This window comes from Oryctolagus cuniculus, chromosome 7 (assembly GCF_051225735.1).
Source record: "Oryctolagus cuniculus isolate XC-2025 breed Fujian yellow rabbit chromosome 7, ASM5122573v1, whole genome shotgun sequence".
In the NCBI taxonomy this organism is placed as follows: domain Eukaryota; kingdom Metazoa; phylum Chordata; class Mammalia; order Lagomorpha; family Leporidae; genus Oryctolagus; species Oryctolagus cuniculus.
Window position 1 is genome coordinate 113,177,225 of NC_142873.1, and position 12,337 is coordinate 113,189,561.

Below are 12,337 nucleotides of genomic sequence, written 5' to 3' on the forward strand. Positions count from 1 at the left end.
TTCCATGCCAGGCTCTCAGAGGGCAGATCAGGGGCCACATGTGGGAGTCTACAGGCCAAGCACTTGGAACAGCCACATGGGTAGGTGTGGCTGCAAAAACAGGTGGCATGTGGGAGAACAGGGGCAAGCCCAGGACACACCACACCTCTGATTCACTTCCAAAAGGGAGAGTGATTATGTAGTCTGATTGACAAGTGGGTGGATATAGATGAGATCTATAGGGGTAATGGGGCATGGTCTCTAGCTTCTGAATCTAGTCAATATAATCCTGTCTTCTTGATTGGGCCCTATATCATTTCCCACTCAGAGATTCCAAACTGTTACACATAAGAGGATGCTGAAGGACATAGCATCATCACATATGTTTTTAGCTACTTCCTGCTGTTCAGGGATGTAGGCCCTGCCATCCTGGGTCTGGAAATATCTTCCTATCATCTAATGAATTGTTTCATGACCTGGAGTATTCACAGTCACTGCCAATGGTTGTGTCCCCTATATAGTCATCATTACTCTCAGAAGTCATTCAGTTCTGAAATATACAAGTTTATTAATCAGCATAAGCAAAACTGTAACAAAATAAATTACAAACGGAGTGCCCCTCAAGATAGAAAGAATGTATTATAGATTCCAAGAAAGTGGGTGGTGATGGGATATCCTTATACATATTATAAAACCATTAAGCCTGAGTATAGTTTTTTTAAAGATTTTATTTATTTTTATTGGAGATGTAGAGTTATAGACAATTAGAGGGAGAGACAGAGAGAAAGGCCTTCTTTCCGTTGGTACACTCCCCCCAGATAGCCTCAACAGCTGGAGCTGCGCCTATCCAAAGCCAGGAGCCAGGTGCCTCCTCCCTGTCTCCCATGTGAGTGCAGGGGCCGAAGGACTTGGGCCATCCTCTACTGCTTTCACAGGCCATAGCAGAGAGCTGGATGGGCAGAGGAGCACCCAGATCTAGAACCAGCGCTAATATGGGATGCCAGCGCCGCTGGTGGAGGATTAACTTACTGCACCATTGTGCCAGCCCCGAGTGTAGAGATTTTTAATAGAAGAACTCACTAAGGAGTTTTTCTGCTGCTAACAGCTCCCAGAAAAAATCAAAAGAAGAGGTAGATGCAACATGTATGCCTTAAAGTGTAGCATTTTTGATGTGATGAAAGCAAAGGCCATCTTTTTGAAGAGATATTTAAGATCTTCGATTGGCTCACAGGAATAATCAGACATGTATTTCGAGTTCATCTGTGAAGACTCAAGAGGTAGAAGTTCAGTCCTCAACAAATGTACCCAGCTTGGGATGTCCTGTAATTTCACTGAGGTAGGTGTGCTCAGTAGCACCTGGTAGGGTCCCTTCCATTTAGCCTGCAACTGGTCTGAAGGAGATACTCCTAAAATAAGGTGAATGGCTTACTCAGGATTCCTGATGCTGGAACTTTTGTTAAAAGTTCTTTAAATCTTTGAAACACCTTTTGTAGATCCCCCGTCCAACAAAGTGAGTTTGTTTCAGGGCCTTTGGAGCTTCACACAAAGGCTTTCTATTGATCGAAATCCTAGAATCAGTATTCTACAGAACCCTCCCATTCTGAGAAGTGTCCTAGGATGCTGTTTTCCATCTGTGGTGACCCTTTACATAGAATAGCTCCCTGTCTCTTGACTGAAAGAGCACACTCTCCTGGGTTAGAATATATCCCAGGTAATCTACCTCCTATTTAGAAACTCGAGCTTTACTTGGGAAACTCTGTATCCTAATTTTGCTTGATTCTGAGTTTAATAGGATGTATCAGAAAACATCCTTCAGGTAAGGGCTTAACACACAATAGGACACATTGAAACAACTGTCTCATTAATAGTCCTGAGGCCTTTAATCATCTTACACTCTCCATTTGACTTTAGAACATAAAAGGTAGGAATATTATAGGGAGACATGGATCCAAGAGTCCGTGTTTGAGAAACTTAATTCTCTTAGACAGTTAGATATAACTAAAACTTATGAGACATAAGAATATCCCCAACTTAATACACTAAATCAAAATAAATCTTTGAGGACAAGTTTTATCATTAATTCTAACAATACAACTCTTTGAGGGCAGAGGTCCTTCATGGGAAGTTAGTACACAGTGACTTCTGCTGTTAGTTCAATAGCCTTTTGAATCTGTGAACTCCTCCAGTATCTAGACAAGGCCATAAAAAAATGGAGTTCTCTGCCCCCTTCAGAGAAAAGTATATCCTTTTTCGATGACAATTTCCTTCTATTGGGTTCTCACCCACAGAGATCCTTCATGTAGGGACAAATTTCACAGCTTCCTGGCTCTCAATGCCTGAAATGTTCTCGTGGGCTTTTCAGCCAGACCAGAATGCCTTATTGGCTGGCTATTAGGTCATTGAGTGCACATATAGCAGTTGCCATTCTGAGTCTGTTGTATGTACTGCTTCCCATGTTGGGGCATTCGCTCCTCTTTAATCCTATCTGTTATTATTACTAAACACTTAATCCTACTTATATGATTACTAAAGGCTTAATTATCTCTATATGATCACTGTAACGCTTAAAATAAATACTATTTTTGCCTTTCAGCTCAAGGGGATTTGGCATCCCATGGCAAGTTTTCAAACTGCACCCTTAGAAGTAAATCTATAGAAATGTATACAGAACTATACTGCTGTACATTCTCTTTGTAGGACCTGAGAAAATAAAAAAGACACTGTTTTTTCTGAGCTTTAATTATCCTTAAGCATGTGACTTGGATGCATTGCATTAGCTTTAATTTTGACACCTTAGATTCTCCATAGTACAATAAATGGGGTGCATTATTTTATTCAGCCAACTAAGGGGGCTCCCATTTTTTTTAATTTCTTTATTTTTTTTAATCCAGCATAAAGCTAAAACACCATACAAAAATAAAGAGATAAAAAGAAAATACCACCTGGTCTGGGAAATACCATCCAAGAAGGCCAAATGGAATACTGCTTGATCCAAGATGAAATCTCAGAAGGTATGCCATACCTGGGAATAGAATCACAAAAAGCTGTGTGAATCAGCATAGAGCCACAATAACAAATTAAAATAATAGACCAGCAAACAAACATAGGGCCAAAATAAGAAATTGGAATAATAAACCAGCACTGAAGAAAAATAACAAGCTACAATTAAAAAGAAGCCATAATAGAAAGTCATTCCATTAATCAGGCATGTAGCATGTGGCTGGCCATGGGGGCTGCCATCTTAGAGTGGAGTCTGTTGCCCATCTTCCAGTAAGGGTTAAGTCCCCATGGATCTGCCATTTTGGTAACCCCATGTCCTTCATGGGGGCCGCCATCTTGGCAACCATGTTTATCTGATGGAGGTCTTAGGATGGAAGTCCCACCACCCATGAGAGGAAGTGGAGCCTCCATCATGTTTAAAGTTCCACCTTCCTGATGTTAAAAAGTTTCTAGGCAATGTGACCTGCTCCCCTTCCTAAAACTACCAATTGAAAGCATGCCTGATTCGAAAATCACAAAACCTGAAGCAAAGCAAATGTTAGATAACATTTAAGCTATCTGTGAAACTAAAAAAAAAGTTTTATATTTTCTCCTTAAAAATACATAAATTGTTCTTAAAAACATCACAAACAATTTGAAAACTTTTATATATCGATAAACTTTCACAAACTGGCCCTCGGCTACCATATTTCTTGCACTTTTCTGCCCAGATTCCATTAGCACTAACATCTTATTCTCCAGAAGCTACCAAAATGAGAAATATCAAGAAAAAAAACCTTACATTTTTACAGCCTCTTCCCAATCCTCGAGCACTGAGAGAAAACTGAAAACCACATCTTTAAAACCACAAAAGCTGAGAGGAGATGCGGAGAGACAGAAAGATTTTCAGAACTTAGAAGCCATGTGAAGCCGTTATGCTGGTTTTTAAACAGATTAAACAAATATCTAGTCCCTCCATGGTTGCCAAATGTTACTGGATAACTTTAAGCCAAAATTAATATTTCAGGTTCTTGTCTCAAGCTTAGAGAAGCATTCTAAGTCAGACACAAATGAGAAAGGCAATGTGCTGAGGCTCAGAATTTATTTGGGGATGTGAGAGAAATACACAGGATCATAATGACTTTATTTAGGGAGAGGGTATCAGAAATTTAAACTGGGAGTTCCATAGCAGGCTCTCAGAGGGCAGATCAGGGGCCACATGTAGGAGTCTATAGGCCAGATGCATGTGGAGCAGCCATGTAGGCAGGAACAGCCACAAAAACGGGTGGCACGTGGGAGAACAGGGGCAGGCCCAGGGTACTCCACACCTCTTATTCACTTCCAAAAGGGTAGTAGCTACATAGTCTAATTGATAGGTGGGTAGATACTGATGAGATCACGTGCAGATAATGGAGGCATGGTCTCCAGCTCCTGAATCTAATCAATCTAATCCTATCTTCCTGATTGGGCCCCATATCATCTGCAAGGAATGGATCCATTGATTAATGGATAAGCAATGTGATTGATCATCAACTTTGTACTGGATCCTGTGCAAGGTCACATGTGGGTCAAATAGGACAGACTGGGGTATATTGTAATAGTAAACAATAACAAACAATCAGATTTCATTGGAATAAAGTCAAATGTTTATTTCACAAACCAGGTGCATGTCCAATACAGAATCACATTAAGTGTCTAGGCTGAGAAAACCTGGCCCTTTGCTTTCAAAACTCCCGTGGCAGAAATGGTGACTCAATAACGTGGGGTCTCAAAGCTTCTGTCCACAGAGTATATAGCACGTCTACTCCTAAAGCCTGCTCAGAGGAAGACAACTCTACCTTCAACAGTTGGGGAAGTAAAATCCTACAATATGGTAGGTAGAACTAGAACCGGAACAACTTTAAAGATTACTACCATAGGCAAACCTGTCGCCTTTCATATAAACTTGCAGCAGTTACAGAATGAAGAAAGCAAAAATGTATCTGGTTTCATATCAGAAATGAACTTTAGCTTTTGAGGGTGGAGAAGTATAAAACGTTGATGGATTAATTTTATTTTTTTTTAGCTTTAGGAATACACAAATTAAACCCCTGTTTAGCTAATGTACCATACAGTTACAATGAATGTAAGAACTGTACTGGAGTAATTACATATATTATTTCACTTAATCCCCTCAAAATCATTATCTACTTGGTATTATATATCACTATGGACTCATGGGTTCTCTTTTCATTCATTTTTTTAAAAAGTTTATTTTCTTTTACATATTTGAAAGAGTGACAGAAAGGGAAAGGGGAAGTGGGGAGAAAGTGAACCATCCAATTGTTTACTCTCTAAATGCCTGCAATAGCCAAGGCTGGACCAGGCTGAAGCCAGAAACCCATAACTCCATTCAGGTCTCTCATGTCAGCTGCAGGTACTTGAGCCATCCTCTGTTCTTTGAGGATGCGTATTAGAAGACAGATGGCTTAATCTGCTGTATCTTAGCACTCAAAACATTTATGAATTATACAAATGTAAATTTCCCAGATTGAACTTAAGGGAACCACCTCAGGAGGACTCCTTTGAATTTTTTTACATAGGTAAATATCTCTGTTTTTAGTGTACTGCTCAATGAGTTTGGCCAAATGTATTCACACCCAAATCATACCCATAATCAATATTGAGAATATTTCCATCTTCTCCATTGGTTTTTTGTTGCTAACAGACTACCTCAGACTGGGTAATTTATAAGGAGGGAAATCTGTTTCTCAGAGTTCTGAGGGATGGGAAATCAAGGAGCTGCATTTAGATTGGACTTCTAGTTGGTGGGTCTGCAGAGTCCTGAGGCAGTCCAAAGCATCCCATGGCAAAACAAAACAAGTGTACCAGAGAAAACTCACTTTTATAACAGCACCCCTCCCGTGATAACACATTAACTCATGAATGGATCAATGGAAACCCCAGGATCCAATGACTCCCTGAAAGTCCAACCACCAAATGCCATCAATATGACTTTGGGGAATAAGTTTCCAACATGTGAATCTCTGGAACACCCTGAATCCATGGCATCATCCCAAACTTCCTTTGTGTGCCTTTGTAGATGGTCTTTTCTCTTCATGTTTTGGTTGAAAAAAATATTGAGTCAGAAAAACAAAATGTCTCATCATTCATTTGCTCTTTTCAGACTTTCTCAAAAATCCATGTGTGGGGTTCTAGACTAGATCCTGGACGCAAAGTTTAAAAGACTTGGCCTCTGCTTTCAAAATAATCTACATACTCATTTCTATGAAAGGCCAAGTATTAAATAAATAACAAGAGGTTTGTTGTCCTTGTAATGTGGCAAAAAAAAAAATTCCATTTTAAACACTATAAATTCTTGAAAGACCCAATGGCAAAAACCAAAATCAAGTTTGGGATAGGTTTACCAGACATCATTGATCATATAACAATTTCATACAATGGAAACTTGCCTTGTTGACCTACTCTATTAATTTTATCCACTCCAGAAAGGGGGTTATTTTTTGGCCAATGATCATCATATTTTAAAATAATTAATAGCTAAATTATGAATGTAATACAAATGTCAGGCTCCACGACTCGATGCGATTTCAATTTCAAGACTACACAAAGATAAATTAATATTACTGTTATTCTGAGAATAGTGAACAAAATTGAAGACATGGTGTCTGGGAAAAATTTAATCCTGGTTTTCAAGCATGACTTAAAACTTAGCCATGTAAAACGGGAAACATTTCACTCATTGAGTCAGGAAATTTTATGAAGGCCAGGGGAAAACATCAAGACATTCAACAAAATAAGCTCCTCATCATCTAGCAGTTCTACTGTGTCTTTTCTACTGTTATCTTATCCCTATTTGCCCTGTGATAACAGTTCTGAACACTTACATACCTCTGGACCTTTGCACACAACATCCAGTCTGCTGACTTCCCTAGACAAGTCCAAGTTTCCCCTTTAAGGCTCAGTTCAGCTGTCGCCTTCTCCAGGACATTTTCTCTGAAACCTTTTCTTATTTTCTGCCTCCATATACTTCCAGCACAGTAATGACTAACTTCTTTCACAATTCCTACCTCTGAACTCTTGCAGAGAGTGGCTGTATTTTCAGCTATGCTTCTTCAGTATATTTACACATAATTGGATATTATTTATGTCGATATTATTCTTTACTTGGTGGAGAGTCTCTATAAAAACAAACTCCTGATTTAAAAAAAAAAATATTCAATCGGGGTGGGCATTTGGTGCAATGGCTAGATAACAGGGATGCCCGTATTCCAGATCAGAGACCCTGGGTTTGAATTCTGGTTCTGGTTCTGGTGGCTTCCTACTAAAGTGCACTCTAGAAGGCAGCAGGTGATGGTTCAAGTGACTGGGTCCCTCCCACCCATGAGGGGGACCTAGACTGAGCTTTGGGCTTCTGGCTAGCCAACATAAACAAGGGGTTTAGACAAATGTGAATGTTTATCTTAGTAGTAGAGCATGGACTCTTTGATAAGAAGCATGTTCAAATGTAGTTCTGAAACTAATTGTGTTAATCTGGCCAATGTCCTGATATGTTGGTCCTTTAATATTACATTTTAAAATGGAGCTTATAGGAAGAATTTTTGTGAAGAAGACAGTTAATATGTACGAAGATCCCAGTGTACATTAATGCTCAATGAGGAACAGCTTTCATGGGTGTTTCGTTTGCAATTTTAGACACTACGCAAAGATAAAATCTTTCTATCTTTCCTGCCTCATAGAATATTGTGGTAAACACACCTGAAAATGATTTCCACATTTCAGGAGAGTATTGCTTTGAAGAACTGGGCTTATCACCTGGTAAGGAATACCACACAAGTGGGTAGAACATTACATGGGCAGGATGTGAGCAATATTCCATTTGATTTGGCAAAACACTCACCTCCCCACCTTCTCCAGCCTTTCAGAATGGATGAGGGGTTCAGCTGCTGTTCATTTCTTCTAGCCAACTCTGACATGGAATGCTCCTGCCTTCACTACTTTCAGAAATAATTAGGTGTTGAAAGCTCTGACTAGAAGGATTAGAGATATGAATAACAGCTTGACAGATCAAATCAAGCACATTCTGATTTGATTACATTACTAAGTCAATTATTATTTCTTGTCACATTAATTATGGCAAGAGTTATAAAATGTGTCTTCCAATAATTCCCTAACTAAATCATAATAGTCATATTCTTGTTTTGAATCTATGCGAGCTAGATCACATATTTGTGCTGATAATAGATTGGCAAGAGGGAAGAGTCTTTATGGTCATCTATTGATTGATTGATTGTTTATTAAGCACCTGCTATGTGTTAGGCACTGATCTTTGTTATTGATGCTAGAAATATTGAGCTCACAGTTCAGAAGGTGAGGCAGATTTGTGAGCAGACAATTCTGCATGAAAATGTAAGAGAGAGTGAAAGACACGGTATGAGTAGAGAGAAGCTTTGTTCTGATGCTGTGGTCAGAGAAGTCTGACAAACGGCTTTCTGTTTGGAACTCATGATATTTTGCATTAATTTTACCTAAAGCACTTGAAAACTGAGAGTTAAGTTTTAAAAAGCAATCTTTATATGTCTGCTCAGCAGCCAAAATGTAAGGTTTTCTGATTAAAGTTGAAAAAGGCTGAGTGATACTTTGTTGAGCGAGATCATTCATTGTGGGACCAGCATCATGGCACACTGTTAATCTTCCGCCTGTGACACCGACATCTCATATTGGCGCCAGGTTCTAGTCCCGGTTGCTTCTCTTCCAGCCCAACTCTCTGCTGTGGCCTGGGAAAGCAGTGGAGGATGGCCCAAGTGCTTGGGCCCCTGCACCCACATGGGAGACCAGGAAAAAGCACCTGTCTCCTGGCTTCAGATTGGCGCAGTTCTGACCATTGTGGCCATTTGGAGAGTGAACCAGTGGAAGGAAGACCTTTCTCTCTGTCTCTCTCACTGCTGGTAACTCTATCAAATAAAAATCTTTTAAAAAATCATTCATTTCTAGAATAAATAGACCAAAAAATACTGGGAAAATTCCTAAGAATAACGTCATTGTCACTCTGCCTTCACCAATACATGTACCCCAACTTTTAAAGTGAGAAAAATGAGTACATAATGTTAAATCACAATACAAAGTATTGAGTGGTGCAGCAGGTTAAGCTGACATTTGGGGCACCTGCATCCCATATTGGAATGCCAGGGCAACTGTGCTTCTAACCCAACTTCCTGCTAATGTGCCTGAGAAGGCAACATATGATGGATACATATACACATTCATATACACTCATACACATACACATATACATACACATACATACATAAACATATATACTTATATATGTATATATATATATACAGAAACATATATAATAGATTTTATACACACACACAAACACACACGTACACACTTTGGTGTATGGGTGTGTGCCTTGTTTGAGTTCAGGCGCAGTGGTAGGAGATGGGGAAGAAGAAGAAAACAGAAAGCAGAAAAGATATCAAAGTAGGAAAGCATGCTGTATCCCTTCAATGAGTACATGGTTAACCATATTCTGTAACCCATAGCTTCCTAAATCATCAAGTAGTCTACCTGAAGCAGATAATGATCTCAACAGTTTATAGATAAGGAAGTTTTGAAACTTGTATGAGTATCACACCCAAGATCACATAGCTAATATATAGCAGAACTAAGATTTAGATTTAGTTATCACTTATTTAAAGGACTATTCCATTGTTATTGCAGAGTGACTTAACTGCAGACACTGAATAGTCTCATTTTATCTATGGAATATAAGATCTAAGACCACCAGTAAATGCCTGAAACTACAGAAACTGAATCCTATATATAATTAGTTTTTTTTTCCTTTTTTAACTTTTATTTAGCAAATATAAATTTCCAAAGTACAGTTTATGGATTACAATGGCTTTTCCCCCCATAACCTCCCTCCCACCTGCACCCATCCCATCCCCTGCTCCCTCTCCCATTCCATTCACAACAAGATTCATTTTCATTATCTTTATATACAGAAGATTGATTTAGTATATATTAAGTGAAGATTTCATCAGTTTGCATCCACAGAGAATATAAACTGCAAAATATTGTTTGAGTACCAGTTATAGTATTAATTCACATTGAACAACACATTAAGGACAGAGATCCTACATGAGGAGTAAGTGCACAGTGACTCCTGTTGTTGACTTAACAAATTGACACTCTTGTTTATGGCCTCAGTAATCACCCTAGGCTCTTGTCATGAGTTGCCAAGGCTATGAAAGCCTTTTGAGTTCACCATCTTCGATCTTATTTAGACAGGGTCATAGTCAAAGTGGAAGTTCTCTCCTCCCTTCAGAGAAAGGTACCTCCTTCTTTGATGGTCCGTTCTTTCTACTGGGATCTCATTCGCAAAGATCTTTCATTAAGGTCCTCTTTTTTTTTTTTTTTTTTCGAGAGTGTCTTGGCTTTCCATGCCTAAAATACTCTCATGGGCTCTTCAGCCATCTCCAAATGCCTTAAGGGCTGATTCTGAGGCCAGAGTGCTATTTAAGATATCTGCCCTTCTATGAGTCTGCTGTGCATCTTGCTTCCCATGTTGGATCGTTCTCTCCCTTTTTGATTCTATCAGCTAGTATTTGCAGACACTAGTCTTATTTATGTGATCCCTTTGACTCTTAGACCTATCAGTATGATCAATCATAACCTGAAATTGATCAAATGGACTAGTGAGATGGCATGAGTACATGCAATCCTGATGGGATTATATTGGAATCTCCTGGCACATTTCTAACTCCACCATTTGGGGCAAGTCAGCTTGAGCATGTCCCAAATTGTACATCTCTTCCCTCCCTTATTCCCACTCTTATATTTAACGGAGATCACTTTTCAGTTCAATTTAAACACATAAGAATAATTGTGTGTTAATTATAGAGTCCAACCAATAGTATTAAGTAGAACAAAAAATACTAAAAGGGATAAAGTATTAAATTGTACATCAACAGTCAGGACAAGGGCTCATCAAGTCACTGTTTCTCATACTGTCCATTTCACTTCAACAGGTTTCTTTTTTGTGGTTGGTTAGTTGTCACGGATCAGGGAGAACATATGATATTTGTCCTTTTGGGACTAGCTTATTTCACTCAGCATGATGTTTTCCAGATTCCTCCATTTTGTTGCAAATGACTGGATTTCATTGTTTTTATTGCTGTATACTATTCTATAGAGTACATGTCCCATAATTTCTTTATCCAGTCTACTGTTGATGGGCATTTGGGTTGATTCCAGGTCTTAGCTATTGTGAATTGAGCTGCAATAAACATTAAGGTGTAGACCACTTTTTGTTTGCCAATTTAATTTCCTTTGGGTAAATTCCAAGGAGTGGGATGGCTGGGTTGTATTGCAGGGTTATATTCAGATTTCTGAGGAATCTCCAGACTGACTTCCATAGTGGCTTTACCAGCTTGCATTCCCACCAACAGTGGGTTAGTGTCCCTTTTTCCCCACATCCTCTCCAGCATGTGTTGTTGGTAGATTTCTTTATGTGAGCCATTCTAACAGGGGTGAGGTGAAACCTCATTGTGGTTTTGATTTGCATTTCCCTGATGGCTAGTGATGTTTAACATTTTTTCATGTGCCTGTTGGCCATTTGGATTTCCTCTTTTGAAAAATGTCTATTGAGGTCCTTGGCCCATCTTTTAAGTGGGTTGTTCGTTTTCATGTTGTGGAGTTTCTTGATCACTTTGTAGATTCTGGTTACTAACCCTTTATCTGTTACGTAGTTTGCAAATATTTTTTCCCATTCTGTTGGTTGCCTCTTCACTTTCCTGACTATTGCTTTTGCAGTACAATACAGAAACTTCTCAATTTGATGCAATCCCAAATGTTATTTTGGCTTCGACTGCCTGTGCTTCTGGGGTGTTTTCCAAGAAGTCTGTGCTGGTACCTATATCTTGCAGGGTTTCTAAAATGTTCTCTAATAATTTGATGGTGTCGGGTTGTAGATTTCGGCCTTTAATCAGTGTTGAGTGGATATTTGTGTAAGGTGAAACGTAAGGGTCTTGCTTCATGCTTCTGAATGTGGAAATCCAGTTTTCCCAGCACAATTTATTGAATAGACTGTACTTACTCCAGGGATTGGTTCTGGATCCTTGATCATATATAAGTTGGCTGTAGATGTTTTCATTGATTTCTGGTGTTCTATTCTGTTCCACTGGTCTATCCATCTGTTTCTGTAGCAGTACCAGGCTGTTTAGATTACAACTGCCCTGTAGTATGTCCTGAAATCTGGTATTGTGATGCCTCTGGCTTTGTTTTTGTTGTACAAGATTGCTTTAGCTATTCGAAGTCTTCTGTGTCTCCATATGAGTTCCAGCATCATTTTTTCCAGATCTGAGAAGAA